General features: G+C 46.8%; 1 pseudogene; it reads right to left on the reverse strand.

Annotated features, from left to right (window-relative positions):
- Positions 1–3,561: 3,561 nt before the first annotated feature.
- On the reverse strand, positions 3,562–6,216 carry LOC140614359 (WW domain-binding protein 11 pseudogene; annotated as a pseudogene).
- Positions 6,217–7,375: the final 1,159 nt, after the last annotated feature.

Genomic DNA, 7,375 nt, shown 5'->3' on the forward strand with positions numbered 1-7,375 from the left:
CTTCTCAGTCTCTCCCACCCTCATTTTATTTTATTTTTTAAAAGATTTTATTTATTTATTCATGAGAGACAGAGAAAGAGAGAGAGAGAGAGAGAGAGAGAGAGAGAGAGAGAGGCAGAGACACAGGCAGAGGGAGAAGCAGGCTCCATATGGGGAACCTGATGTGGGACTTGATTCCCGAGTCTCCAGGATCGCAACCTGAGCCAAAGGCAGGTGCTAAACTGCTGAGCCACCCAGGGATCCCCTCCCACCCTCATTTTAAAATATTGTTTTTCTTTTTGCTGTTCAGCTTGGGTGCTTTCTCTTATCCTGCCATCTATTTCATTTATTGTACTCTTCAAGTCTGATTGATTCTTTTTTATATTTTCCATCTCTTTGTTGAAATTCTGAGTTTATCCACTCTTCTGTTCAGTCCTGTTAGCATCTTTATGACCATTACTTTAAACTCTTTATCAGGTAGATTGGTTATCTCTGTTTCACTTAGTTCTTTTTCTGAAGTTTTTGTTTTCTTCTTTTGTTTGAAGCATATTTCTCTGTCTCCTCATTTTGCTTGACTTTCTGTGTTTGTATCTATGAATTAGATGGAACATCTTCTAACCTTGAAGGAATGGTCTTGAGTGTATGGTCATTCCCTGTGAAGACAACTCATCCCTAGTGACTTTGGTTGATTGATTGAAGCTGTTGCTGTCATTGGGACACTCTGTGCTGGAATGTCCTATTGGGATGGCTAGAACTGAAGCAGGCATAGGATAGGGTGGTCCTGGGATGCTCTCTGCAGAGGGTGCCTTGGCAGGATACCTAAATCTGAAGTGAGTACAAGGCCCAGGGTGTTTCAGGTTGTCTTGTGCAGGGAGCATCTGGGCATTATAACTAAAAGTGAGGTGGGCACAGGCCAGAGGATTCTAGGGTCTTTCGTACAGGTGGTACCTGGCTAGGGTGACTGGACCCAAGATCAGTGTGTCCCAGGGGGTCCTGGGTTGCATTGTGTTTGGCATACCTTGAGAAGTCATCTGGAGCCAAAGTAATATGGGTCTGGAGTGTTCTAGGGTGCTTCACATCTGTGTCAGCTTAGTGAAATGGCTGGAGCTATAGTGAATACTGACCAGGGGCATTTCAGTGTGCACCATCCTGAGGCTGCCTTCATGGGATGGCTGGGGATGGTATGGGCTGGGGGCCTGGGGCTCACTGTCGTGGCAGGCCAGCTGCGCCGGTGCCGACCCTGTTCCTGTCCACACTATCGAGGTAGAGGGGGTACATAAACTCTGGTGCTTACCAATTCCTCTAACCTTGAGAGCATTCCAGCAGCTCCCACACAGTCTGGCAGAGTTCTGGGGCTCCTTTATATTCTAGGTGCCCTTTTGTTTTTTTATTTTTTAATTAAATTAAAATAAAAAATTTTTTGATAGAAAGCAAGCAGGTGGGTGGGGGCAGAGGGAGATGGAGAGAGAGAATCTCAAGCAGGCTCCATACTCAGTGTGGAGCCTGATGCAGGCTCAATCTCATGATGCTGAGGTGGTGAGCTGAGCCAAAATCAAGAGTCAGACACTTAACCTACTGAGCCACCCAGGCACTGCCCTTTTAAGCTATAGCTTTTTTTTTTTCTGTGCCTCAGGGCAGATAAATTTGCTCAGTGTCTGGGTACCATCCCTCTCCAGTGTAGTTAACAGCATCAGGGATGGGGGTTCCTCTTGTTACTGTGTCTCCATCTCTTGACATTCTCTGGCGGGGGGTGGGGGAGGAGGGTGTGTGTCTCTCTATGATTTGCAGAAGCTTCTCAGTCAGCCCTCATTCCTTCTTCAGGGGGAATTGCTCTATAAGTGGGATAGATTTGATATGTCTGTGGAGGAGGGGAGTTCAGGGTCTTTTTACATTGCCACCTTGGACTATAAGTCCAACTTCTTCCAAGTTTTAAATGTTTGCATAAGTTAACCACCCAAACAAAAAACCCCAAGAACAATGAAAATACTATGCAGGCCAAATAGTTTTTGACTAAATCAGCTTTGGTCAAGCCACCCATCCCTGCCTGGAAAGCTGCCCTCTGTTCCCTGGAAAGCCACTCTTCCTGGTGGGATATTTAGGATGAGGCTCTTTTTGGCTGAGCTAAAAACTCTTAAGATTAAATAAGCAGAGGTTCTTCCAGTAGACAGGTGCTTTACAAATAGAGTCAGAGAGCAAGGGAATCAAGAAAATTGCTTTAAGTTTCATCTAGCCCCAAATTATTCTTTTGCACTTATTGGTGTTAGAGAGATGATTTTCACTCCTATAGACACCTGGACTACAGCCAGGTAGTCCAAACTGGATTTGCCTACTTTTTTTGTGTCCCGCACAGTGCCTGGCGCACAGCAGTTGCTCAGTAGGTATTTGGTAAGTGGGTGAGCGAGTGGTGAATGGAAAGGTGAAGGGCTCTTTTCTCCACTCACAGAGAAGATTGTCATGCGAATTTCGGCTGAGGGACGGGAAGGTCTTCTCTAGGCAGTTCTGGCAAGTAAAGACAATGAGGCTTCTGTGTTCAGAAGTAATTCAGAGTGTAATTTGCAATATTTCACATTTATTTGTTGCATGTGTGGTTGTCGTTTTTTAATTCAGTTGAATGTTTTGAACAGAGTTCTTAAATATTGGATTATTAACAGTGCCGAGGCTAGGAGTAAAGTAAGTATTTAATAAATTGTAATTGTTACTGTATTTTTAATGAACTTCAGGAATTGTTTTTTTTAGCTAGAACACAAGCTTGCTCAGAATAGGCCAATTTTTGGAGGATTGCTGCCCCCTCGTGGAGTCTATGGAGAAAGACAAGAATTTGAAGCTTGCTGTTGGGCTTGATGAGCAACTGGCTTTTCCAACTCAACAAATACTTTATTGAGGGGCTGAGGGTAGGGTACAGAGATAAATATTGCACAGTGCTCACCCTCCAGCAGCTCACAGAAACCGCAGGGCTGGAAGGGACATTACTTCTCAACTTTTAATCCTCAGAAGTCTGGTGGAAGAAGAGTGGGAGCAAGATGGGCCCTTGTGAGGATAACGCATAAAAAAATAAACTAACGGAGAACATCTTGAATGAAAATTTTCCTTCCATAAATTTTTCTTAGACATTATGTGTCTGCTACTGTTTTTTTTTCTAGTAGGTGCTATAAAAGAAAAACAATTAATGAACAGCTACTTAAAAGAAAACCCTCCAAACTGGTAAGAGATGTTCACACTTAGTTGGACAACTCTTTTTCATAGAGACATACGTTCCCAACTGTGATTTCTTATTGTGTTTTATAATGTATGAATTTGATATTACTTAGCAAGGTGAACTTAATGAAGGGGAGGCTTGTGTGCTAGACCATAGCTTGGGTAAGGCTTGAAGGGACTCCTTTCTTCAGGGTACTTTGTTGTTGTTTTTAAAAGATTTTATTTATGAGAGAGAGAGAGAGAGAGGCAGAGACCCAGGCAGAGGGAGAAGCAGGCTCCCTACAGGGAGCCTGATGTGGGACTCGACCCCAGGTCTCCAAGATCACCCCCTGGGCCAAAGGCAGATGCTCAACCTTTCAGCCGCCCAGGCGCCCCTCTTCAGGGTACTTTTTTTTTTTTTGGTGTAGAACATTTATTTATTTATTCCACGAAACACTCAAAGTTTAGGTCAGTGGGAAATAATTTTAATCAAAGAATTGTACATTTTCTTCCCACATATCTTGCTTTGTATTAGGAAATGACATTGCGATCCATTTCACTAAAATATTACAAAATATTTACAAGAAAATATTAAAATAACTCAAACACAAAAGGCAAGATGGGGTAAAATAAACTTTTTTTTTTTTTTTCAGAAATCTCTACTCCAGTGCCCACTGCACACAAGAAGAGAATCAAAACAAATAAGTAACAAGATCCCCTCGATCACAAGTTTCCAAAAAATTGGAGAAGGGGAACAAACCGGATGAAAACGGTGGTATGAAAGGGAATGGATGTTAGCAGCACTGCTTCAATAACCAATTTATTCTGAATGAAATAATCCTCTCTTATATGCAATAAATTCTGAACAAGGCTAAACTTTAGGATATTCCTTGAACTGAAATTTAAAAATACCCTGACAGTGAAAGTCGCTCTTTCACTAAGTTTAGTAAGAGCCTCTTTCCCCACCAACCTCTGGTATGAACAGAAACGCTCTGGCATTAAGAGCTGTCACAGTAGCCCTTCCATCTCTTTCATGAAAGCTTCATAAACATCATGGTCTGAACGGAGACAGGAACAGATGGACCAGATTTGGGAGCTGCTTTGGCAAGAGGCACAGCAGAATCATCCTCTGACTTTCTTTGGGGAGCAGCAGCAGCCCCTTTATTCTCCCGACGTACCCTTAATGCCGTGGGCACGAATCGAGTAATCTCTGCCTTGGGATTAGTGATCTGTGGCTTGGCACTGATGGTTGCTGTGGCTTTCTTCTCAATGGTGGCTGCGCTTGTATCATCCGCCTTGGGTCGCTGAATCAAGTTGGGTGGAGCACTTAAAACCCCCGGGTTGGGCAAGGGAGCTGGTGGGAAAAGCCCAGGTGGGGCAGGTCCAAGTGGAGGCACCAAAGGTGGGCGCATCATGCCAGGACGAGGTGGAGGGATGCCTGGAGGTGCAGGGGGAGGTAGCCTTGGTGGGGGTCCCCGAGGAGGAGGGCCAGGAGGCAGACCTGGAGGTGGACCCGGGGGAGGGCCAGGGGGTCGGCCTGGTGGTGGGCCTGGAGGCAAAAGTCGGGGTAAAGGCCCCCGGAGTCCTGGCATTCCAGGGGGCCTCAGGAATGGAGGAGCTCCTGGAGGTGGTCCAGGAGGAAGGCCAGTAGGTGGTCCAGGTGGCCGTAAAGGTGGAGCAGGTGGTGGTCCAAGAGGAGGTGGTCCTGGCATGGGAGGTGCTTGTATCTGAGAAGGAGGAACAGACTGTGGGGGAGCTTGCTGCTGTGAGGAAGTAGTAGATGTGCCGTCAGAAAGAGATTCCTCTTTATGCTGTTTCTGTGATTGCTTTTCTGCTTCAGAATCATCAGAATCATCTTCGTCATCATCCTCTGAAAATTCTTCTACTTCTCGTCCTTCCTCAGGGATTTCCTGACCTGCCATTCGAAGCATCATGGCTTGAAGAGGAGTCAGCTCCTTCATGTTCTTCTTTTTCTTCCTTGATTTTCCAGGCATATCTGCAAATCTTACACTCAGACCTGACTTCTTTTCTTCATTGTTGTCTCTCTCGTTATCATCACGGTGCACAAATTCATCCCCTTCACTTTCTCCATCTGACCTGTCAGTGTCACTGTCATCAGTACTGTCATCATGCTTATCTTGATCCATGTCCTCAGGATATCCGTCATCTTCACTGGTGCTGGAAACATCATCATCATGACCCCGTTGAGCAAGTTCTGGGCTATATAACATATCTTCATCCCGCCTGCGAGGGGGAAGATCTAGGGCAAAGCCCACTTTACGGCCATACATTTGCAAGACTTGAGGAGGTGGTGGACCAGGGGGAGGACCAGGAGGTTTTCTACCAGGGGGCAAACGTGGCACACCATGTCCAAGAAGAGGAAGTATAGAAACTGCCCGTGTCGGAGGTCCATAGGCTGAGGTCTTTTTTAGGATGGAGGGTGGCTGGGCACCAGGAAGTGGAATGTCCTGGATCAAGATGTTGGAAGGAGCATGTGGCATATCTGGCAAGGGAATACTCTCCACTTCCACATGCTGAGCATTCTTGACAGCATCAAAATATTGGCTAAGTTGAGCCCTCTTCTGTTCATATTCCACTTCTAGCTTTCTCAATTCTTTGTAAATGTCTGGATTCTCTTTTTCATAGAGTCGTAGAATACGTTCAAAGGTTTCACGCAGCTTTTTACGCTTGTCTTTCAGCACCTTCTCATTTAACTGTGGTTGCTGCACTGGGTTAAACTCCATTTCATCCAATTTCTCCATGTCCCGGATAATCTGTTTGGGATCCTTCATCTTCAAAACTGCAGCTCGTACCATCATGCGCTGTTTTTTGTTCTTCTTTAATTCTCTCTTCCGGGCTTCTTTTCGGGCTTGGTCTGTGGGGTTCATAAATTTTCCACTCTTGGTGGATGATGTAGATCTCCGTCCCATGTTGACAACTTATATGGTTTACCGGGCTCATTAAAAAAACAAAAAACCACTTCTCCTGGGTTCCTGGGACTGCGAGAAGCGGGGAGGGAACGATTCTCGGCCTCTTCTACTTCGTAGGGGCCTTCACCTCGGCCTGCCCTCTTCAGGGTACTTTGAACTGAACTTGTGACTTCCGAGAGCTGCCTTTCGAGGGTGGGATCGACCCCCACCCACATGGAACACTCAGCTCAGGGGCTGTTTGTGAGATTTCTAGGTGGAGGAGTTGGCCTGGTCTAAACACAAGCATCTTTTAATTTTAGGAACAAATCCAAATAGTAGGAGCTGAATAATCCAGGTCACTTTGTAGCCACTCAAGAAACTGAGTTGAGATCTGGCCTTGGTAATGTGAGTTGAGAGGTAAAGCCAAGGCTGTTTGATTTCCATTTTATGTTTTCCCATTCATATCATTTATTTATTTATTTTCAGAAGATTTTATTTATTCATGAGAGACAGAGAGAGAGAGAGGCAGAGACACAGGCAGAGGAGAAGCAGGCTCCATGCAGGGAGCCTGCCATGGGACTCGATTCTGGGTCTCCAAGGTCACGCCCTGGGCCGAAGGCAGGTGCTAAACCGCAGAGCCACCTGGGCCACCCAATTCGATTCGTAACATTTACCCCCCCCCCCACTTCTCTTAGCCAATATCCTGTTGAATCACTTTAAACTGTTCAGTGGTTTCTCTGATACTTTCTTAACCTTAATTCGATTCCATTTCTTCTTAGAGAAACCACACACGGGCAGGAGTTTTAGAATTGTGACTATGCTTGGCAGCCTCCTGATTCCACAGGGGGGTACGGTACAAGGCTGCGTGTCACCAGAAACCCCTTCTGGAGTTGGGAGTGTGGGGCCTGGAGGTGGGCCTCGCACTGCCTGTGGACCCCTTCCTTCTCCTGGGCGCAGGTCTCTTTGGCCCTGGCCCTCGGGTCCTCCCTTCATCACCTCTTCTCTTAGCTCCCGTGGGTGGGTCGGGGTGAGCAGAGCCCAGGCCCCGCTCCCCCCCCCCCCCAACCGGCCAGCATCGTCAGCTTCCTGGGGCTCCTTCCTCAACCCCATCTCCCAGGTTCCCTGGGTTTAGGCGGGGAAGGGGAGGGGGTGCTTTTCCTCAGGATGGCAAATGGGTGTTCCTCGTGATGGGCCTGCCTGCCATTGCGGGGTGCATCTGGAGGTGGCTCCGGGTGTGGGCTGAGTGTGCGGTCCACGGTCATGAGCAGGTGCCCAACTGGGGGCTCCAGGGCTTTCTCCCACCAGGCGGGAGG

Source organism: Canis lupus, chromosome 2 (assembly GCF_048164855.1).
Source record: "Canis lupus baileyi chromosome 2, mCanLup2.hap1, whole genome shotgun sequence".
Classification (NCBI taxonomy): domain Eukaryota; kingdom Metazoa; phylum Chordata; class Mammalia; order Carnivora; family Canidae; genus Canis; species Canis lupus.